General features: G+C 38.1%; 1 pseudogene; it reads left to right on the plus strand.

The window, feature by feature from the left end:
- The first annotated feature begins 23,550 nt into the window (after positions 1-23,550).
- Positions 23,551-25,018, plus strand: LOC101274635 (Krueppel-like factor 4; annotated as a pseudogene).
- The last annotated feature ends 205 nt before the right edge of the window (positions 25,019-25,223 follow it).

Consider the following 25,223-nt stretch of genomic DNA (forward strand, 5'->3'; position numbering starts at 1 on the left):
TCACAGGGGCCCACGGCCCTGCCCTCTGACTTGGCAAGCAGGGCATTTGCATGTGATCCCAAACCATGCCCAGGCTCCTTAGGGGGTGGAAAACAACAGTGGTTACTGGTCAGTGAAGAGAGCATCCTTGAGAACCCACCCTGGGGATGTGGATAGGCAGGACCCCATGTGGGCTTCCAAGCCTCCAGTGCCTACTCCATTGTTCCATAAGAAGTCACATAATTCAAAATAAAAGTAATAAGAATTTCAAGACAGTGACCACAAAGCACTAAATTGCAAACATAAAACCCATTTGAGTGTGGAACACTGTGCTTCTCTGTGGGTTGCAAGGCCCTGCTCATAAGTCCTTTTGAGGTAGGTTTTATTATTCTTACATAAGACAGGGACCAAGCCAGCACATCTTGTTGGTTACTCTCTACTGGAATCACCTCAGGGCACCTAGAGCAATTCACTCCACCTTTGCAATGTGACTTCTTACTTGAGGGGAATGTCACACAGTATTAAGATTCAAATATTTTTATCATAAGCTGAAATAATTGCATTTCCACTATCACAAGTGATACTTTCTATAAATCTTTGTATCATAAATACCTGGAAGAGAAATGTGATTTTTGCCTCTTTTTCTAGAGCTATTTTGAGGACTCTTTTCCTATTTCTTATGTACTTTTTTTTTTTACATCTTTATTGGAGTATAATTGCTTTGCAATGTTGTATTAGCTTCTGCTGTATAAAAAAGTGAATAAGCTATACGTATACATATATCCCCATATCTCCTCCCTCTTGCACCTCCCTCCCACCCTCCTTATCCCACCCCTCTAGGTGGTCACAAAGCATGGAGCTGATCTCCCTGTGCTATGCGGCTTCTTCCCACTAGCTATCTATTTTACACTTGGTAGTGTATATATGTCAATGCCACTCTCTCACTTCGTCCCAGCTTCCCCTTCCCCCTCCCCGTGTCCTCAAGTCCATTCTGTATGTCTGTGTCTTTATTCCTGTCCTGCTCCTACGTTCTTCAGAACGTTTTTTTTTTGATTCCATATATATGTGTTAGCATATGGTATTTGCTTTTCTCTGACATAAGTCACTCTGTATGACAGACTCTAGGTCCATCCAACTCACTACAAATAACTCAATTCCATTTCTTTTTATGGCTGAGTAAATATTCCATTGTACATATGTGCCACATCTTCTTTACCCATTCATTTGTCGATGGAGATTTAGGTTGCTTCCATGTCCTGGCTATTGTAAATAGTGCTGTAATGAACATTGTGGTACATGACATTTTTTGAATTATGGTTTTCTCAGGGTATATGCCCAGTAGTGGGATTGCTGGGTCATATGGTAGTTCTATTTTTAGTTTTCTAAGGAAGCTCTGTACTGTTCTCCATAGTGGCTGTATCAATTTACATTCCTACCAACAGTGCAGGAGGGTTCCCTTTTCTCCACACCCTTTCCAGCATTTATTGTTTGTAGATTTTTTTATCATGGCCATTCTGACTGGTGTGAGGTGATACCTCATTTTGTTTTGATTTGCATTTCTCTAATGATTAGTGATGCTAAGCATCTTTTCATGTTTTTGTTGGCAATCTATATTTCTGTTTTTGTGTCAGTACCATACTGTCTTGATTACTGTAGCTTTGTAGTAGAGTCTGAAGTCAGGGAGCCTGATTCCTCCAGCTCCATTTTTCTTTCTCAAGATTGCTTTGGCTATTCGGATGTTTTGTGTTTGCATAAAAATGGTGAAATTTTTCTTTCTAGTTCTGTGGAAAATGCTATTGGTAGGTTGATAAGGATTGCATTGAATCTGTAGATTGCTTTGGGTAGTATAGCCATTTTCACAATGTTGATTCTTCCAATCCAAGAACATGGTATATCTCTCCATCTATTTGTATCATCTTTAATTTCATTCATCACTGTCTTATAGTTTTCTGCATACAGGTCTGTTGTCTCCTTAGGTAGGTTTATTCCTAGGTATTTTATTCTTTTTGTTGCAGTGGTAAATGGGAGTGTTTCCTTAATTTCTCTTTCAGATTTTTCATCATTAGTGTATAGGAATGCCAGAGATTTCTGTGCATTAATTTTGTATCCTGCTACTTTACCAAATTCATTTATTAGCTCTAGTAGTTTTCTGGTAGCATTTTTAGGATTCTCTATGTAGAGTATCATGACATCTTCAAACAGTGAGAGTTTTATTTCTTCTTTTCTGATTTAGATTCCTTTTATTTCTTTTTCTTCTCTGATTGCTGTGACTAAAACTTCCAAAGCTATTTTGAATAATAGTGGTGAGAGTGGGCAACCTTGTCTTCTTCCTGATCTTAGTGGATATGGTTTCATGTTTTCACCATTGAGAACGATGTTGGCTGTGGGTTTGTCATATATGGCCTTTATTATGTTAAGGTAAGTTCCCTCTATGCCTTCTTTCTGGAGGGTTTTTAGCATAAAAAGCTGTTGAATTTTGTTGAAAGCTTTTTCTGCATCTACTGAGATTATCATATGGTTTTTATCTTTCAATTTGTTAATATGGCATATCACCTTGATTGATTTGTGTATATTGAAGAATCCTTGCATTCCTGGGATAAACCCCACTTGATGATGGTGTATGACCCTTTTAATGTGCTGGTGGATTCTGTTTGCTAGTAGTTTGTTGAGGATTTTTGCATCTATGTTCATCAGTGATATTGGTCTCTAGTTTTCTTTTTTTATGACATCGCTCTCAGGTTTGGTATCATGGTGATGGTGGCATTGTAGAATTAGTTTAGTAGTGTTTCTTCCTCTACTATATTTTGGATGAGTTTGAGAAGGATAGGTGTTAGCTATGCTCTAAATGTTTGATAGGATTTGACTGTGCAGCCATCTTGTACTTGGCTTTTGTTTGTTGTAAGATTTTTAATCACAGTTTCAATTTCAGTGCTTGTGATTGGTCTGTTTATATTTTCTATTTCTTTGTGGTTCAGTCTCAGAATGTTGTGCTTTTCTAAGAATTTGTCCATTCCTTCCAGGTTGTCCATTTTATTCGCATATTGTTGCTTCTAGTAATATCTAATGATTCTTTGTATTTCTGCAGCATCAGTTGTTACTTCTCCTTTTTCATTTCTAATCCTGTTGATTTAAGTCTTTCCCCTTTTTTTCTTGATGAGTCTGGCTAATGGTTTAACAATTTTATTTATCTTCTCAAAGAACCAGCTTTTAGTTTTGCTGAGCTTTACTATCATTGCCTTCATTTCTTTTCCTTTATTTCTGTTCTTATTTTTATGATTTTTTTCCTTCTGCAAACTTTGGGTTTTTGTTGTTGTTCTTTCTCTAATTGCTTTAGGTTTAAGGTTAGGTTGTTTATTTGAGATGTTTCTTGTTTCTAGATGTAGGATTGTATTGCTATAAACTTCCCTCTTAGAACTGCCTTTGCTGCTTTCCATAGGTTTTGAGCATCATGTTTTCATTGTCATTTGTTTCTTGGTATTTTTTGATTTCCTTTTTGATTTCTTCAATGGTCTCTTGGTTATTTATTAGTGTATTGTTTAGCCTCCATTTCTTTGTATATTTTAAAGTTTTTTCCCTGTAATTGATATCTAGTCTCATAGTGTTGTGGTCAGAAATGATACTTGATACAATTTCAATTTTCTTAAATTTACCAAGGCTTCATTTGTGACCCAAGGTATGATCTATCCTGGAGAGTGTTCCATGAGCACTTGAGAAGAAATTGTATTCTGTTGTTTTAGGATGGAATGTCCTATAAATATCAATTAAGTCCAGCTTGTTTAATGTATCATTTAAAACTTGTGTTTCCTTATCTATTTTCATTTTGGTTGATCTGTCCATTGGTGAAAGTCGGGTGTTAAAATCCCCTACTATTATTGTGTTGCTGTTGATTTCCCCTTTTATGGTTGTTAACATTTGCATTATGTATTGAGGTTCTCCTATGTTGGGTGCATAAATATTTACATTTGCTATATCTTCTTTGATTCATCCCTTGATCATCATGTAGTGTCCCTCTTGGTTTCTTGTAATAGTCTTTATTTTAAAGTCTATTTTGTTTGATATGAGATTTGCTATTCCATCTTTTTTGATTTCCATTTGCATGGAATACATTTTTCTATTCCCTCACTTTTAGTCTTTATGTGTCTCTAGGTCTGAAGTCAGTCCATTGTAGACAGCATATATATGTGTCTTGTTTGTGTATCCATTCAGCCAGTCTATGTCTTTTGGTTGGAACATTTAATCCATTTACATTTAAGGTAGTTATTGATATGTATGCTCCTATAATCATTCTTAATTGCTTTAGGTTTTTTATTGTAGGTTTTTTCTTTCTCTTCTTTTTCCCACCTATAGAAATTCCTTTAGCATTTGTTGTAAAGCTCGTTCTGTTGCTGCTGAATTCTCTTAGGTTTTGCTTGTCTGTAAAGGTTTTAATTTCTCTGTCAAATCTGAATGAGATCCTTGCTGGGTAGAGTAATCTTGGTTGTAGGTTTTTCCCTTTCATCACTTTAAATATGTCCTGCCACTCCCTTCTGGCCTGCAGAGTTTCTGCTGAAAGATCATCTGTTAACCTTATGGGGATTCCCTTGTAGGTTATTTGTTGCTTTTCCTTGCTGCTTTTAATGTTTTGTTTTGTTTTGTTTTTGTATTTAATTTTTGGTGGTTTCCTTAACATGTTTCTTGGTATGTTTCTCCTTGGATTTATCATGTATGGGACTCTCTGCGCTTCTTGGACTTGACCAACTATTGTCTTTCCCATGAAAGGGAAGTTTTCAGCTATAATGTCTTCAAATATTTTCTCAGTACCTTTCTTTTTCTCTTCTTCTTCTGGGACCCCTATAATGCTAATGTGGGTGAGTTTAATGTCATCCCTGAGGTCTCTGAGACTGTCCTCAATTCTTTTCATTCTTTATTCTGCTCTGAGGTAGTTATTGCCACTATTTTATCTTCCAGGTCACTTATCTGTTCTTCTGCCTCAGTTATTCCGCTACTGATTCCTTCTAGAGAATTTTAAATTTTATTTATTGTCTTGTTCATCATTGTGTGTTTGCTCTGTAGTTCTTCTAAGTCCTTGTTAATCATTTCTTGTATTTTCTCCATTCTGTTTCCAAGATTTTGGATCATCTTTACTATCATTACTTTGAATTCTTTTCCAGGTAGACTGCCTATTTCCTCTTCATTTGTTTGGTCTGATGAGTTTTTACCTTGCTCCTTCATCTGCTGCATATGTCTCTGTCTTCTCATTTTGTTTAACTTACTGTGTTTGGGGTCTTCTTTTTGCAGGCTGCAGGGTCATAGTTCCCATTGTTTTTGTTGCCTGTCTCCAGTGGGTAAGTTTGGTTCAGTGGGTTGTGTAGGCTTCCTGGTTGGGGGGTTGGTGCCTGTGTTCTGGTGGATGAGTCTGGATCTGTCTTTCTTGTGGGCAGGATCGCATCTAGTGGTGTGTCTGTGACCTTATGATTTTAGGCAGCCTCTCTGCTAATGGGTGGGTTTTTTTTTTCCTGTCTTGCTCATTGTTTGGCATGGGGTGTCCAGCACTGGAGCTTGCTGGTCATTGATTAGAGCTGGGTCTTAGTGTTGAAATGGAGATCTCTGGGAGAGCTCTCATCAATTGATATTACATGGTGCCAGGAGGTCTCTGGTGGTCCAATGTCCTGAACTCGGCTCTCCTACTTCAGAGGCTCATGCCTGACACCCGGCTGGAGTGCCAAGACCCTGTCAGCCAGGTATGTGGGGAGTTTCTTGACTTTGGGGAAGTCTGAGGTCTTCTGCCAGTGTTCAGTAGGTGTTCTGTTGCAGTTGTTCTACATGTAGATGTATTTTCGATATATTTGTGGGGAGGTAGGTGATTTCCACGTCTTACTCCTCTGCCAGCTTGAAGGTCCTCCTCTTTTCCTATTAATGTTATCAAAGAGTTTCACTTACCTGACATGCAGTAAACCTAATGCTGAGATGCTGGAGGTTTGCAGCAAAGAAAGAGTTTATTCACAAGGCAACTGAGCAGGGAGATGCGAGAACAAATCTCAAGTCTATCTCTGCAAAAGTGGGAAGTGGGGATATTTATGGTTGAAGAGCATAGGGTGGCCAGAGGTGTAAGGGAAGGTGACTGGAGGGAGGGAAATGTGCAGCAATTGTCAGTCTGCACAGGACGGACAAGCTACCTCATGGGACACATGTGCAAAGTCCAGGAGGGTTGGTATGAAATGTGCAGGGGAATTTGGGTCCGTGATGTCCAAAGGTCACCTACTGGACAAGCACGTCCATTCTGAGCAGACTCCAATCAGCCATTTTGGTTCCATCCAGTCTCAGCCAGTTTTGTTACAAGCAGAGTGGTTTTTAACAAGCTCTTCCCTTATCTGCTGTTTTGTAAGATAATCTCAAGACTTTCTGTTATTTTCCGGTTTCTGTTAACCTTGTGGGGCATGGTTTCAGGATGTTTTTTTTTTAACTCTATGTGGCATGGTTTCATTAGGACAGTGCACTTCTGGAATAATTCTGTAAACTCAATACACATGTTCCTTAACTTATGATGAGCTTATGTCCCAGTAAACCCATTGTAATTTGAAAAGTTAATATACCCCTTGTAAGATGAAAGGTAATGCACCTAACCTACTGAACGTCATAGCTTAGCCTCGCCTACCTTAAATGTGCTCAGAACACTTACATTAGCCTACAGTTGGCCATATCATGTAACACAAAGCCTGGTTTATAGTAAAGTGTTGAATATCTCAGGTAATTTATTGAATACTGTACTGAAAGTGAAAAACAGAATGGTTGTCTGGGTACAAAATTGTTGTAAGTTGTTACCCTCATGATTGTGTGGCTGACTGGGAGATGTGGCTCACTGCCATGGCCCAGCATCATGAGAGAGAGGATTGTACAGCATATCACTAGCCTGGGAAAAGATCAAAATTCAAAATTCCAAGCATGGTTTCTGCTGGTATTGCTTTTGTACCATCATAAAATGGAAAAACCATAAACCAAACCATTGAGAGTCAGGGACCATCTGTGTACAGTTTCCTTGGTCATTTCTTAGAGGATATTTAGTTCTTTTACTGCATTAGATCTTCACCTACCTCCACATTAGAATCACCTAGGAAGCTTAAGAAACTATTTGCCCCACCTTTTTTTTTTTGCCGTACGCGGGCCTCTCACTGTTGTGGCCTCTCCCGTTGTGGAGCACAGGCTCCGGACGCGCAGGCTCAGTGGCCATGGCTCACGGGCCCAGCCGCTCCGTGGCATGTGGGATCTTCCTGGACCGGGGCACAAACCCATGTCCCCCCCGCATCGGCAGGTGGACTCTCAACCACTGCGCCACCAGGGAAGCCCCTGCCCCACCTTTCACTATTTAAAGCAGAATTCTGGAGGGGGTGAGGACTAGGCAGCCGTGCTTACAAATCTTCCCAGGTGATTCTAATTTGAGTCTAGAAGCACTGCTCCACCTACAATTCTGAGTATCCTGACAGGGATTACATTCTTGTACAATAGAAAAGTATTGTACAAATGAAAAGTCTTTTCATTATCAGAGTAAATTTCAAGTCACCTAACATTGTTTCCATCTAATACTTAATATCTGCATATGAATGCAGCCAAGTTAATGCAGAATTATTTCTCCTGTATGTACTTATTAATCATAATGGACTTCTACCTACATTTGAAAAGGCAGCACATATATGGGCAAGTCACATGACTTATTCCATCAAGATCATGCTGAGTGTTTGGTGCAATAACTGTAGGACTTCCTGGGCCAAGTTCTCCAGGTTTTATCTGTGTATGGGTTAGTTCATCATAAAATAGCACACATGAACTGGTCTTCCCTTCCTTAAGATAAAGATTTAAAGACATTCTCACTATTTATAAAAAGAAATATGAGGAACATCAATTTCAAGGAATGTCTCTAAATTTCCTATGACTTTCATTGAAGAGACAGTGTCAATGTTCAGATGTGGCCCACCTGGGAAAAGTTGACGGCTTGCAGTCAACTCTCCTTTAGCACAAATAGAGGGGCTGCAGATTATGTTTAAATGATCATTCTTTAAACACATTCTTGTTTTGTGCCAGGCATGCTTCTCACTCCAGGGAACATAGCAGTAAAAAACAAAAGGATAAAAATATTTGTCTTCATGGAGTTTATGTTTCAATATGAGGAAACAGACAATGAACAAAATCTGTGAGTTAAAAAACTTGACGGTTATATATATTTTGGAGAAAAATGTGCAGGGAAGGGGAATAAGGACAGTTGAAGTGGCAGAGGATTAATTTTAAATGGAGAGACCAGGAAAGACTTACAGCGAGAAGGTGACATTTTAGGAAAGACTTGGATGTGAAGCACCTAGCCAGGAAGGTATTTTCTGGAGAGCAGCAAGTGCAGAGCCTGGTGTTTTCCGATAAAAGCAGCAGGACTGTATTTTTGGAACAGAGGGAGCAAGGGTGAAAGAAGTTCCTGTGGATGGTGGGTTTGGGGGGATTGTGAACTTCTGTTGCTGATGGTGTTGCCAAACAAGTTAGTGCCATTTGAAGGAGAGTCTATAAAGTGTTCCCCATCCAATGAATACTTGGAACAGATAAAGTTTATGGGTCCTCATGAGATCTCATGATTCTTGATAGCTGCAAAGACACACTTTACTCTTTCTGGGCAGGTGTCTTCAATTTCCAAACCAGTGGGGGAGAAACAGTGAAAAGTCAAATTCAGTTCCCCCTTATTGAAATATAAACTCCATGAAGGCAAAGAGTTTTACATTTTTTATTCCCTTTTTCCTCAGGAGCTAGAAGTGTACAAAAATGAATATTTGCTACAAAATGAATATTTGTTTAGAGAATCATCATTTAAGCTTACAATTAATCAGTATCCCCTCTATTCTTGTTAAGGATAAGTTAAAGGAAAATGAATCAATTTGTTTAGAGTTAAAAAGAATGATTTGGGGTTGTGATGTTAATACGCCTTTCTTTATAATCATGAAAATATTTTAAAGAGTGAAGACAATTGGTCGTATTACAATTTTGCCACTTAAAAGTCATGTATTTTCAGGAGCAGATATCTCTTCTCTCAGTTACCTGCATGCCTCAATTCCTCAGATTTTACTTTCTCTATTCAAATGTCATTTTCCTTGACCACCGTATCTCAGTGTGCCTTCCCTACCCTTGCCTGTTACTCTCTATTTCCTTTACTCTGCTTCAGTTTTTCATAATATGGGTTATGAGTTAAATTTTGTCCCCACCCCCTAAAATATATGTTGAAGCTCTAACCTTCAGTACTTCAGACTGTGACCTTATTTGTAAATAGGTTCTTTGCAGACGTAGCTAAGTTAAGTTTATTGGGGTGGGTCCTAGTCCAGTATGACTGGTGTCCTTATAAAAAGGAGAAATTTGGACACAAACATAGACATATATAAAGGAATCTGTGAAGAGACACAGGGAGAATGCCATGTGAAGATGGAGGATTGGAGTGACACATCTATCAATACAAGCCAAGCATTCCTGGTAAACACCCAGAAGCTAAGAAAAGGCAAGGGAGATTTCCCTTCAGGTTTCAGAGGGATCATGGCCCTGCAGATACCTCAATTTTGGATTTCTAGCCTCCACAACTATGAGACAATCAATTTCTGTTGTTTTATGTCACGCAGTTTGTGGCACTTTGTTGCGGCAGCTCTAGAAAACAAATACACCACTTGACGTGTGATATACCATTTCTTTGTTGAGTTTCTGCCTGCTCCTACCAGGCTCTTTAAGTTCCATGAGGAAAAGGATGTAATGTATTTTGTTTGCCTTTGTACCCGAGTACTTAGAACAGTGCCTGACACTCAAACATTTTTGCTGAAAGAATGCAGAGTTAAACTATTTTATTTTTCCCATTCTTTTTTGTTGTTGTTGTTGGGCGATGGCTGTTATTTGTTCTTTCTAAAGATGAATCCACATCCAGGATTGGAGAGGTAGGAAAATTTTCAATAATTGTAAAAGCATATAGTGGAAATTTTCACTCTATATTTTATTATGGTTCCCTAAAAATATACTCTTTGGTAGGAACTAATTCTCTGTGTGGAGGGTCTTAAACATCTCTGAGCATGTCCAGGAAAGCACTGTGACCAGGATAGAGCCATTGCTTGCCCAGGAGATCCTATTGGGCACTTAGGATTAGGTTATCCTTCATGTGTGTCAGCCTCTTGCCTGCTGATTATCAAAGGAAGTGGGAGCAGGTTCTGTCTGGATGGCTCCAGCTCCTTCCCTTTTGCTCTTAGTGACCTCTGCTGTTGTAAAGAAACACTGCTGCTTGCCAGCAGAGCTGCTCTCTGATTTCTGACCAGGAAAACCATCAATAATAAATCTCATCATTCTGAAAAATAAAAATACCCCCAGGCATCAAAGTCCACAGTGACTTCCGTGGTTTTCTTAGGTTTGAAAGTGGTTTGTGAGAATGTCTTCAGACTTCAGCGTTGCTGACAGAGGCAGGTGGGGGCTGTATGACCTCAAAAGAGAAAAGGAAACTTGATAGATGCATCTTGCACCTTCCCTTGACCACCAGATGTGCCTCCTGCCGCAGCTTGCTGCAACTCCAATTATTGAGGTCACGTCAGAGATTTATTTATTTGTTAGTTTTCATTAAAGAAGGTATCCATTTTTCCATTAATCCTCATCCTTATCTAATTCAACCACCTCATCTGGCCGACTCATATGAGGAAAAACAATATTGTCCCTTTGTTTAGGTAGGCAATCTAATGTGACTCACAATAAAACATTTTTTAGGTTAATGATCTTAGTGAAGTCCTTCTAATAAGGTAGAAGCACGATATTGTAAAATAGGAAGCATAAAAACAAAATGTGTATGTGCATAAATATCCTTTCTAATACATGAGTTTTGGAAAGTCCCAAATTTCATGAACCATTAGCCTGATTTATATTGATATTATATAATCCTTTCAAAAACAAGATTGTGTAGATGTTGCCATCTACTGTTTGCCTAGATACATACTAGTACATATAATTCACTTTATATAACAATATTCTTCCCTCTAACTGCATTTCTTTTTCTGCAAAGATCATTTTAACCTCAATGCCTTCTTCTTTTGAAGTGATTTATTTACTTACTTACTTTTAAATACTGTACCCAAAGGGTCATTACAAGAAATTCTTCCACTGATACATTGGAAAAATCCTGAGAAAGTGACCTAATATTCCTTAAATCTTCTCCAATATGTTGACATCATTTTGAAGTTGGAAAAGAGATGCAGTATCTATAATTGAAACTCCACTTTAATAATGCTTTAGTCTCTAATCTAATTCAAAGAGGTTAAGATTACTGGATTGCTGTTAGTTTTATTTTCAGATTCAAATTCAAGACATGTATAAAATAAATATCTGATTGTTTTTTTTTTCCCTGTAAATACATTTAGATGTCAGTGATTGTGTCAGATTCTTTTTATTAGGATAAAATACCAATTAGTTTACTTAACAATTGTTTTTCTGAATTGTTTACTTTGTAGTTTTTTGATGTGTATGTAGCACTTTTTAAGTATGCTGTTGATTCAATCTGGAAATAAAGTAAAATTTAAAAATTCTGTGCACTTACAGTTCAGACTAATTTTAGTGCTCTGAGATAATCTATGGTCTTCAAACATATAACTATGACTAGACCCAGTAGCAATCATAAGTAAAATCTGTGAACTGTTTTACAGTTTATAAATTTCTTCAAATATTTTAGTTAATTTGGTATTAGTAATAATACTGTGAAGTAATTAGTACAGTAATTGGTTTTTTATAGGTATATTCAGCTTTATGAAGAAAACATACTGAAATATTAGGGGAAAACAGAATTTTTTTTCTGATTCCACTAAATACTATAAAATCTGTTGATACTTTTACAGAAACTAATCCTTTTTTTCAGGAGAATATCCAAGGAAAAAAAACATTATCATTTTTTCAATGACATAATGACTGGGAAAGAAAAGCCATGAACATATGTAAGCTAGTATTTAGATGTTGAATTTGCACAAGGACCCCAAGTGGGAATAGAATCATTGTGTTTAATGCAGGCCAATAATCTTTTATATAGAATTGTTCCATGATACTCTTTTTTATTTTTTGTTAGGTTCAGATGTACAGTGTAGTGATTCAATAGTTTTATAAATTATACTCTATTTAAAGTTATATTAAAATAAGGGCTATATTTCCCTGTGTTTCTTCTCTTTTATAGTTTGTACCTCTTAATCCCATACCCTTATCTCACTCCTCACACCTTACCTCTCCCCATTGGTAACCACTTCTTTGTTCTCTCTGTCTGTGACTTTGTTTCTGTTTTGTTATATACAATATTTTGCTTCAGTTTTTTAGATTCTTCATATAACTGATAACATAAAGTATTTGTCTTTCTGTCTGACTCATTTCACTAAGCATAATACTCTCTAGGTCCAATCACATTGCTGCAAATTTCATTCTTTTTTATGGCTGAGTAATATATATATATACCACATCTTCTTTATCCATTTATCTATTTATGGACACTTGGGTTGCTTCCATATCTTGGTTATGGTAAATAAGCTGCTGTGAAAATTGGGGTGTTTGTCTCTTTTTGAATTAGTGTTTTCATTTTCTTTGTATATATACCAGCAGTGGAACTGGTATCATATGGTACTTCTATTTTTAGTTTTGAGGAATTTCCATACTGCTTTCCATAGTAGCTGCAACAATCCCACCTACAGTGTACAAGGGTTCCCTTTTCTTCACATCCTCACCAACATTTGTTATTTATGGACTTTTTGATGACAGCCATTTTGACAGGTGTGAGGTGATATCTCATTGTGGTATTGACCTGCTGTCTCTGATGATTTGCGATGTTGAGCACTTTTTCATGTGTGTGTTGGCCATCTGTATATCTTCCTTGGGAAAATGTCTATGCATGTCTTCTGTCCATTTATTAATTGGGTTGTTGGTTTTTGTGATTTTGGATTGTATGAACAGTTTATATATTTGGATATTAATCCCTTATCAGACATATCATTTGCAAAGCCTTGGCTGTACAGGAGTCTTTCTGCTAGTCTCCAGTTAGTTTTCAGGGAGAATTATTCCATGTGCAGATGTATCTTTGATGTGTTCTTTGGAAGAGGTGAGTTCTGCATCTTCCTACTCTGCCATCTTGATCCAAGTTCATTACTATAGTAATTTTTTTTCATATTACAGTAATAGTGAAAGAAATCAAGGTATTTGTTGACTATTACATGGCCAAAAGAACTATAAATCTAGTTTTCTTAACTCCAGAGCTTATTCACATTTATTGTTACTTATGAGTTAATTTAATTAATTTACATATAGGTAATCAACTTTTTTCAACTTTTGCTTATTGAGTGAATAATTTTAAAATGTTTAAAAATATTCAAGACAGAAATTGGCCAATATGGCAGAGTAGAAAGACCCTGAGCTCACCTTCTTTCACATGCACACCAAAATCACAACTATCTGCAGAACAACCATCAATGAAAAAGACTGAGACCTACAAATAAAGATCTTCTACAACTAAAGATATAAAAAAGGAACCACAATGAGATGGGTAGGAGGAGTAGACTCACAATATAGCCAATCCCATACTCCTGGGCGGGTAACCTACAAATTGGGGAATAATTACATTACAGAGGTTTTTCTAAAGGAGTGAGAGGTCTGAGCCCCATGTTGGGCTCCCCAGCCCGGGGCTTCTGCAATGGGAAGATGAGCTCTCAGAGTATTTGATTCTGAAGGAGAGTGGAGCTTACATTTAGGATTCCCAGAGGGCTGGGGAAAATAGAGATTTTACTCTTAAAGGGTGCACACAAAATATCACACACTCCAGGACTGAGGGCAGAAGCAGTAATTTGAGAGGAGCCTGTGTCAAACCTATTTGCTGAACTTAGGCAGAAAGCAACAGCAGCTCACTCTGGGGACATAGACACTGGTAACAGCCATTTTTGGGAGCTCCTTTTACCACGTGGACACTAGAGTTGGCAAGTGCCATTGCAGCATCCTCCCTCTAGCTCATTAGGCCAAGACCTGGCCCCATCCAACAGCCTGTAGGCACCAGTGCTAAGACTCTTCAGGTCAAACAACTAAATTGGTGGGGACACATCATCCATCAACAGACAGGCTACCTTAAGAACCCCTGAGCCCACAGCCTCCTCTGGACATGACCCTGCCCACTAGAGGACCCAGGATGCAGTTGTACACAACATTGGGCAGACACGAGTTCCAGAATTCCTTGGTCCCTGGCCCTGCCTTCTAGGGAGCCTCCTCTAGCCTCTGGACAAGCCTCACCCACCAGAGGGCTGACACCAGACTCAAGAAAACCACAGTCCCACAGCCTGCAGATCCAGCCTACCCATCAGCAGGACAAACCCTTCCCTGGGATCACCTGGGCCCTGGTACTGCCCACTAGAAGGCCAACACAAGTTTTGGGACACCCTGGGCCCATACCCAACTGTGTCAGAAACCACCCCTTCCCCCAATTGATCTGACACCAACTCTGAGAAACCTGGGCCCTACAAGCAGGCTCCAGGACCCAGCTCTGCCTGTCAGTAGTGCAGCACTTGGCTTTACCTACCAGTGGGTAGGCAATAGCACTGGAGTCTTCTTGACCCCAACTCAACCCACTAGTGAACTAACATAAGCTCTGGAGACCACTGGAGTTCTGCAGTCAGCCATTCATGATGCAGTACCACCAGCAGCAGCCTCTACACAAGGCATGACCTGGAAACAAACCAGACTGGGAGCAACAAAATCCATGAGACCACACACATAATCCATCCCCCACAACAGAAGGACCCATGCAGCCCTCATAACAGGAACCCCTAGAATAAATAGCTTGGGGGATGAGAGTGGGGTACACTGCTGGGATGCATGGGACATCTCCTACAAAATGTCACTTCTCCAAGATTGGGAAACATAACCAATCTACTAGATACATAAAAATAAAAACAGCAACTTAGGCAAAATGAAGCAATAGAAGAACGTGTTAGACAAAGGAACAAGATAAAACCCCAGAAGAAGAACTAAGTGAAGTGTAGATAAGCAATTTACTCAAGAAGAAATTCAGGGTAGTGATTGTAAAGATGATCAAAGAACTCTGGAGAAGAATGGGTACACAGAACTAGAAGTTACACATTTTTAACAAAGAGTTACAATTATAAAGAAGAACCAGAGATGAATACAGTAACCAAAATGAAAAATACACTAGAAGGAATCAACAGTAGATTAAATAATACATAAGAATGGATCAGAGAGCTAGAAGACAGAGTAGTGGAAATCACTACTGCTGAACAGAAAAAAGAAAAAAAAAGAAAAAAATTGAGGACAGTTTAAGAGACATCTGGGACACTATCAAGTGCACTAATATTCATAATACAATGGATCCTGAAAGAAGAGAGAGAGAAAGGTGTTGAGAGCATATTTGAAGATATAATAGCTGAAAACTTTCCTAACCTGGGAAAGGAAACAGACATCCAAGAAGTCCAGGAAGTCCAGAGAGTCACATACAGGACTAACCCAAAGATGAACACATCAAGACACATTGTAATTAAAATGGCAAAAATTTAAAGATAAAGAGAGAATAGTAAAAGCAACAAGGGAAAAACAACAGATTATATACAAGAGAACTGTCATAAGTCTATCAGCTGAATCTTCAGCAGAAATTTGGCAGGGAAGAAGGCAGTGGCATGATATATTTAAAGTAATAAAAGGGAAAAACCTACAACCAAGATTACTCTACCCGGCATGGTTCTACTTCAGATTTGATGGAGAGATCAAAAGCTTAGCAGACAAGCAAAACCAAAAAAAGTACCACAAAACTGGCTTTACAAGAAATGTTAAAGGAACTTGTTTAAGCAAAAAGGAAAAGGTCACAACTAGAAAGATGAAAATTATAAAATGAAAAAGCTTATTGGTAAAGGCAAACATATAGTAAAGGTAGGAAATCATCCACACACAAATCTACTAGGAAGGTTAAAAGACAAAGTAGTAAAATCATCTGTATCCACAACAAGCAGTTAAGGGATATATAAAATAATTAGATGTAAAATAAGATATCAAAAAGAGTACTTGTGAGGGGAAGAGAGTACAAATGCAGGATGTTTAAAATGCATTTGAAACTAATATCAGTAACTTAAAACAATCATGTACATATAGATTACTATGTAAAAACCTCATGGTACCCACAAAATAAAAGTCTATAATAGATGAACACACAAAAAAGAAAAAGGAATCTGAACATAACACCAAAGATGGTCATCAAATCACAAAAGAAGAGAACAAAAGAAGATGAAAGGAATAAAAAACACCTATGAAAACACCCCAAAACAATTAAAACAAGATGGCAATAAGAACCTAAATATCAATAAATATATCCATAAATGTAAATGCGGTAAATGCTCCAATCAAAAGACATAGAGTGGCTGAATAGATATAAAACAAGACTCGTATATATGTTGACTATAAGAGACTCACTTCAGATCTAAAAACACACAGACTGGGGATTCCCTGGTGGTGCAGTGGTTAAGAATCCACCTGTCAATGCAGGGACACAGGTTTGAGTCCTGGTCAGGGAAGATCCCACATGCCACAGAGCAACTAAGCCTGTGCGCCACAACTACTGAGCCTGCACTTTAGAGCCCATGAGCCACAACTACTGAGCCCCTGAGCCACAACTACTGGAGCCTGCATGCCTAGAGCCCATGCTCTGCAACAAGAGAAACCACCACAATGAGAAACCCATGCACCACAATGAAAAGTAACCCCCACTTGCTGCAACTAGAGAAAGCCTATGTGCAGCAACAAAGACCCAATGTAGCCAAAAATAAAATAAATAAATAAATTCTTAAGAAAATAAAATAAAGCACACAGACTGAAAGGAAGGGATGGAAAAAGGTATTCTATGCAAATGGAAATCAAAAGAAAGCCAGGGTAGCAATACTTAGACAAAATGAACTTTAAAGTCTGTTATAAGAGACAAAGAAGGATATTATATAATGATCAAGGGATCAATTCAAGAAGATATAACATCCAACGTAGGTGTAACTAAAGTCCTAAAGCAAATATTAACAAGCATAATGGGAGATATTAACAGTGACACAATAATAGTAGGGGACTTCAACACTCCACTTACATCAATGGACAGATCATCCAGACAGAAAAATCAATAAGGCTGTAAATGACACTTTAGACCAGATAGACTTACTAGATATATGTATAGAATATTCCATCTGGAAGCAGCAGAATACATAGTCTTTTCAAGTGCACATGGAACATTTTCCAGGATATATCACATACTAGGCCACAAATAAGCCTTGGTAAATTTAAGAAAATTGAAATCATATCAAGCATCTTTTCTGAAACACAATGCTATGAGACTAGAAAACAACTATGAAACAAACACTTGGAGGCTAAACAATATGCTACTGAAGAATCAATGGATCACTGAAGAAATCAAAGAGGAAATAAAAAAATACCTGGATACAAATGAAAACAAAAACACAGCAATCCAAAATCTATGGGATGCAGCAAAAGCAGTTCTAAGAGGGAAGTTTATAGCAACACAAGTTTACCTCAGGAAACATGAAAAACTCAAATAAACAACCCAAACTTAGACCTAAAGGAACTAGAAAAAGAAGAATAAGCAAATCCTAAAATTAATAGAAGGAAAGAGATCATAAAGATCAGAGCAGAAATAGAGACTAAGAAAACAGTAGAAAAGATCAATGAAACTAAGAGCTGGTTCTTTGAAAAGACAAACAAAATTGATAAATATTTAGCCAGACTCATCAAGAAAAAAAAAAAAAGAGAGGATCCAAATCAATAAAATCAGAAGTGAAAAAGGAGAAGTTATGACTGACACCACAGAAATACAAAAGATCATAAGAGACTACTGCAAACAACTATATGCCAATAAAATGGACAACCTAGAAGAAATGGACAAATTATGTATAATCTCCCAAGACTGAAGCAGGAAGAAATAGAAAATATGAACCGACCAATTACCAGTAATAAAAATTGAATCAGTAATTTAAAAACTGCCCCCCAAAAATGTTCAGGACCAGATAGCTTTACAGTGAATTCTATTAAACATTTAGAGAAGATTTAACAACTATCCATCTCAAACTGTTCCAAAAAATTGCAGAAGAAGGAATGTCTCTGAACTTATTCTATGAGTTCAGCCTCACCCTGATATCAAAACCAGACTAAGATATCACACAGACACAAAAAAAATTATAGGCCAATATCACTGATGAACATAGATGCAAAAATCCTCAACATTATATTAGCAAACTTAAATCAACAATACATTAAAAGGATCATACACCATGATCTAGTGGGATTTATCCCAAGGATGTAAGTATTTTTCAGTATCTGCAAGTCAGTCAATCACCACATTAACAAATTGAAGAATAAAAACCCTATGATCATCTCAGTAGATGCAGAAAAAGCTTTTGACAAAATTCAACACTCATTTATGATAAAAACTCTCCAGAAAGTGGGTATAGAGGAAACATACTTCAACATAATAAAGACCCACAGCTAACAATCATACTCATTATACTTATCAAGCAGAAAATTTTTTTTCTAAGATCAGGAACAAGACAAGGATAGCCATACTCACCACATTTATTCAACACAGTATTGGAACTCCTAGCCACATTAATCAGACAAGAAAAAGGAATAAAAAGAATCCAAATTGGAAAAGAAGAAGTAAAACCATCACTGTTTGCAGATGATGTGAACTATACATAGAAAATCCTAAAGACACTACCAGAAAACTACTAGAGTTCAGCAATGAATTTGGTAAAGTTTCAGGTTATAAAATTAACATACAGAAATCTGTTGCATTTCTATGCACTAACAATAAACTATCAGAAAGAGAAATTAAGGAGACAATCCCATTTACCACTGCATCAAAAAGAATAAAATACTTATGTATAAACCTACCTAAGGAGGTAAAAATCTGTACTCAGAAAACTGTAAAACACTGATGAATGAAACAGAAGATGACACAAACAGATGGAAAGATATACCGTGTTCATAAATTGGAAGATTTTATGTTGTTAAAGTGACCATGGTACCCAAGACAATCTACAGATTCAATCCAATTCCTATCAAAATAACAATGGCATTTTTCACAGGACTAAAACAAATAGTTTTAAAATTTGTATGGAAACACAAAAGACCCTGAATAGCCAAAACAATCTTGAGAAAAAAGATCAAAGCTGGAGGTATCCTGCTCCCTGATTTCAAACAATACCACAAAGCTACAATAATCAAAACATTATGGTACTGGCACAAAAAATAGACACGTAGACCAATGGAACAGAATGATCAATTAATATATGACAAAGAAGGCAAGAATACACAATACAGAAAAGACAGTCTCTTCAATAAGTGGTGCTGGGAAAACTGGATAGCCACATGTAAAAGAATGACATCAGAACATTTCTCTCACCATATACAAAAATAAATTCAAAATGGATTAAAGACCTAAATATAAGACCAGAAACCATAAAACTCCTAGAAGAAAACACAGAACACTTTTTCACATAAATGGTAGCAATATATTTTTTAGATCTGACTCCTAAAGAAAAGGAGATAAAAACAAAAATAAATAGATGTGACCTAATTAGACACAAAAGCTTTTGTACAGCACAGAAAACCATGGACAAAATGAAAAGACAAGCTACTGAATGGGAGAAAATATTTGCAAAAGTGGTTAATACCCAAAATATATAAATAGATCATACAACTCAACATCAAAAATACAAACAACCCAATTAAAAAATGGGCAGAGGACCTGAATATACATTTTTCCACAGAAGACATACAGTTGGCCAACAGGCACATGAAAAGATGCTAAACATCAGTAATCATCAGAGAAATGTAAATTAAAACGAGAATGAGATTTCACCTCACACCTGTTAGCATGACTATTGTCAAAAAGACCACAAATAAAAATGTTGGTGAGGATGTGGAGAAATGGGAACAGTCATACACTGTTTCTGGGGATATAAATTGGTGTAGCCACTGTAGAAAAATGGTATGGCGGTTTCTTAAAAAACTAAAACTAGAACTACTGTATGACCCAGCAATTCCAATCCTGGGCATGTATTTGAAAAAAAATGGAAACACTAATTTGAAAAGATACATACACTTCAATGTTCACAGCAGCATTCTTTATAATTTCCCAGATAAGAAGCAACCTAAGTGTCCATCAACAGATGAATGGATAAGGAAGATGTGGTATATATATACAATGGAATATTACTCAGCCAAAAAAGAATGGAAGTTTGCCATTTGAGACAACATGAATGGGCTTGGAGGGTATTAGGTTTAGTGAAATAAGTCTGTCAAATACAAACAAATACTGTATGATATCACTTAAATGTGGAAACTAAAAAGTTAAGTAAACTAGTGAATATAACAAACCAGAAACAGACTCACAGATATAGACAACAAACTAGTGGTTACCAGTGGGGAGAGAGAAAGGGGGTGGGGCAAGATAGAGGTAGTGGATAAGCGATACAAACTATTATATATAAAATAAATAAGCTACAAGGATATATTGTACAACACAGGGAACATAGCCAATACTTTATAATACTATAAATGGAGTATAACCTTTAAATATTGTGAATCACTATGTTGTACACCTGTAACATATATTTTTTTACATCAACTATACCTCAATAAAAAAAGAATATAATCCATCTTAAGAAAAAAAAAGCAACCAGATTACCATGCATAGAAAGATAGTTAAATGAATTTGATTTTTTCCATTATGGAGTATTATGTTGCTTATATGATCAAATTTTTATAAAATTTACAGGAGCAATAACAACAAAAGAACAGATTTATTCTTCAGATTCACATGTGCTTGCTAAGTATCTTTTAAATATTTCCTTTTAAGCATTCTTTTCCTTTCAAGGTATTTTCTTTCTCTCTGAAAAATTGAGAAAAAAATCAAATTGGCAATTTCTGAAAAAGAAGAGACAAAAGTATGTGAAATACATTTTGGTTTCAGATTCTCTATAAATGCCATTCTGAAATTTTTCCTTTCCTTAAACTTTCAGCTATCACTCACTTTCTACAAATGAAAGAATTATATTTCCTCCTATGTAGACTTCTAACTGAAGATTTTACTATTTAGAAATGCTAAATATATGATATCAAACATCACTCCTAAAAACTCTAAAACACCTGTGCCCTCATAAAATCGATTGACAATTTGATTTTTGCTGTAAGTGGTCAAATAAATTTCCCCACTCAGATGGGACAATTTTAGAGACAAAGAAATGATACGAATAGAGCTTCTTTAATCTGAATGGCTCCTGACAGTCTCACTAATGAAAAGAGAAAAGGGTTATTGAAGCTTCCTCACCTTATATTTATGCATCTATTTATGGTTTCTTAGGTGCTGAATTTTTTAAAAGTCTGGATTCCTTCCCATCTTGCCTTTGTGGTTGAGGGTATGGACTCTGGGCACAGGCTATTGGAGTTCATATCCTGGTTGTGCCACTTACTAGCTGTGTGAGGCTTCCACAAGACACTTAAGATTTCGGTGCCTCAGTTGTCCCCTCTGTAAAACGGTGGTAGTAATGGTGTTACCTCATTGGTTTTGGTAATTAAATGAGTTACTATCTGTAAAGCACTTAGAAGTTCACTCTAAGAACTATTTAAGTCTATCTTATTTTATTCATTACAATAATGTAGCAGTGCTAAATATTTGTTAAATCCTTAAAGCTTTTGTTGTAATTACAAACTTTTACAACTGGAGTGGAGGAAGCAGTGTGGATACTCCAGCTTCATCTAGGTCACAGTTCCAAAGTAAAGAGACTGATATACACTGTGCTGTGAAGGCACATGGGCTCTCATTGAAGAAGCTCGGTTAATGAGCAGAGGAAAGAAGTTTTTTGGGAAGTTTTTAAAAATTTTTATTTCTTTTTCTAAAACATGTTTGCTTAATTAAAGACATATTACTTTAAAATTTATGGTACCATCAGATATTTATTTATTGTGTTGTAACATAAAACACACCAATGGACAGGCGATATATACCATTTAGATTATTATCTATCATCCTTTATAATAGCCAGTATACAATGGAAACTAAAGTCTTCAAATGATCTTGGGCCCTATTATTTGAGAATCTAATGTCATTATGGTTTTTAAAAATATATTTGTATATAGATTACAATTATATCTGTTTTGCAGACAAAATTATTCATAAGTCATCTAGACTCAAGTAGAAGGTACAACTTATCTTTAATTCTGTCTACTATCTAGGAGGCAATGTGGTACGAATATCAAGTTAATTTTGTGAATCTTAAATGACTCCCCTAGAATGATTCTTAACAAACCCGAAACAGGAGTAGATAATACAGATTACATTCTAAATCAGGAATGTGGTTAGAGAACACTAAAGTGTTTGGTGTGTAAATTGTGTGAAGGGCTCTAACTTTATCTGAAAAAAAATTATGAATATAAATAATTACTTATGGGTGAAGATGTCTGACAGTAGATGTTTTCAGTCCTTTATCTAATAGAAAGAAGGCACTGTGGCTATGGTGATTGACAGGAGTATAGAGGATATCACCAGAAACTAGGTCATCATAAAAATTTGATTTGGTACAGCATAAGAGAGTATTTGTTCTTTGGCAATACATACTTAATTCTCATAATAGAAATGTAACATTTTTTCCTAGATAATAAGTTCATTTTTCTCATATTCATTCATTCAACAAATGTATACTGATCTCTTGTAATGAAATAGGCAGTGTTCCAGGTGCTCAAGTTACAAAAGAGAATCCAAATTCTAGGATGTGAACCCTCTGCTATGTGAAACTCTAGGAATTAACAGCTTAGGTGGGAGATATAAAAACAGATAAAATACACTAAAACGATGAGCACTATATAGTTATATGAAAGCCAGAGGATAGAGTGACTAACTGTACATAAATTAAATAAGGTATCATCAAATAAAGAAAGATCAAATAAATACAATTGAAAGAACTGCTTTTTGAAGAAAGAATGTCAACAATTTATTCATTTCTCTATGCCCCCATTTTCATATTTTTAATTTTATGTTGGAGTATAGTTGATTTACAATGTTGTGCTAGTTTCAGGTGCACAGCAAAGTGATTCAGTTATACATATACCTATATTCATTCTTTTTCAGATTCTTTCCCCATGTAGATTATCACAGAATATTGAGTAGCATTCCCTGTGCTCTATAGTAGGTCTTTGTTGATTATCTATTTTATAGATAGTAGTGTGTAGATGTCAATCCCCAACTCCTAATATATCCTTCCTCCACATGGGAGACAGGGTGTGGTGTGGACGCTGCTGAGTGGAAGAGAGCACAGCCTGGCCATCAGACCTACTTCCTCATCTTGCTGATTATCTATTTTTATGGGTTTACAACTTTTCTAAGAACTTTTGTATACAAAGGAACTTTTTTTTTTTTAAGTAATTTCCCCTTTATATTTAATCCAAAGAAGGATCTTGGGCAATTTGGGGTTTTTGGTTTTGACCTCGTTTCTAAGTCTTTTTTCCTCTTTGTTGACTTTGGTGTTCGGGCACCCCCACTGTTTCGGACTCCTGAGGACCTTCTGGGCACCCACATTAATGAGGCAGCCACCTGGCGAGTCTGACTTGGCTGTCAGCGATGCACTGCTCCCATCCTTCTCCACTGTCCCATCCGGCCCCCAGGGAAGGGGGAAGACACTGCGTCCAGCAGGTGTCCTAAATAACCGTGGGTGGGGGAGCTCTCCCACGTGAAGTGACTTCCCCCCGGGGCTTCCCGTCTGCCCCTACGACCTGGCGGCGGCGACCGTGGCCACCGACCTGCAGAGTGGCAGAGTCAGCGCGGCTTGCGACAGAGCAACCCGGCTCTCCTACCCTGGAGGGAGACGGAGGAGTTCAGTGATCTCCTGGACCTGGACTTTAATCTCTCCAACTCGCTGTCCCATCATGAGCCAGTGGTTTCCACCGTGTCGTCGGCATCAGCCTCATCCTCGTCCTCCCCTTCGAGCAGCGGTCCTTCCTGTGCACACTCTACCTGCAGCTTCAGCTGTCCAGGCCAGGCTGGGGGCGACCCAGGCTTGGAGCCAGGCAGCAAGGGCGGTGGCCTGCTCCATGGCCGGGAATCTGCACCCCCTGCAACAGCTCCCTTCAACCTAGCAGACATCAACCACGTGAACCCCTCTGGCTGCTGCGTGGCTGAGCTCCTGTGGCCCGAATTGGACCCAGTGTACACTCCATGGTAGCAGCCGCAGCTGCCAGGTGGCTTGATGAGCACCTTGATGGGCAAGTTTGTGTTGAAGGCGTTGCTGAGTGTCCCTGATCATCGGTGTTAGCAAAGGCAGCCTGGATGGCAGCCACTTGGTGGTGGCGGCACCCTACAGTGGTGGGCCGCCCCGCTTGTGCCCCAAGATCAAGTGTGAGGCTGTCTCCTCATGCATCCTGTCGGTCTGCCCCTAGAGGCCCACTTGGTCACTGGACCCCCTCTCAGCAATGGCCTCAGGCTGCTGGCGCATGACTTTCCCCTGGGGTCGCAGCTCCCCAGCAGGAGTACCCCAACCCTGGGTGCCGAGGAACTGCTGAGCAGCAGTCATCCTGCCCTGCCGCTACCCCAGGCTTCCATCCCCACCCAACTACCCTCCCTTCCTGCCCTACCAGATGCAGCCGCAGGTCCCACCGCTCCATTACCAAGAGCCCATGCCACCCAGTTCCTGCATGTGGGAGGAACCTGAGCCAAAGAGGGAAGAACGTCGTGGCCCCAGAAAAGGATGGCCACTCGCACCTGGGATTATGCAGGCTGCGGCAAAACCTACAGGAAGAGTTCTCATCTCAAGGCACACACCTGTGACCCCACCCAGGTGAGAAACCTTACCACAGTGACTGGGACGGCCGTGAGTAGAAATCTGCCCTCTGAGATGAACTGACCAGGCACTACCGCCAACACACCGGGCACCACCCCTTCCAGTGCCAGAAGTGCGACCCAGCATTTGTGAGTTTGGACCACTTCGCCTTACACATGAAGAGGCACTTTTAAATCCCAAAACAGTGGGTATGACCCACCTTGCCAGAAGATAATTCAGTATTTTTACCTTTCACACTGTCTTTCTGGTGAGAGAAGGAACCCAGCTGGAAAGCACTACAATCATGGTCAAGTTCCCAACGAGTGAACTTGTGAATGGATAATCAGGAGACCTGAGGAAACCAAATGACAAAGAACAGATGGGGTCTGTGACTGGATC

This window comes from Orcinus orca, chromosome 12 (assembly GCF_937001465.1).
Source record: "Orcinus orca chromosome 12, mOrcOrc1.1, whole genome shotgun sequence".
Taxonomy (NCBI): Eukaryota; Metazoa; Chordata; class Mammalia; order Artiodactyla; family Delphinidae; genus Orcinus; species Orcinus orca.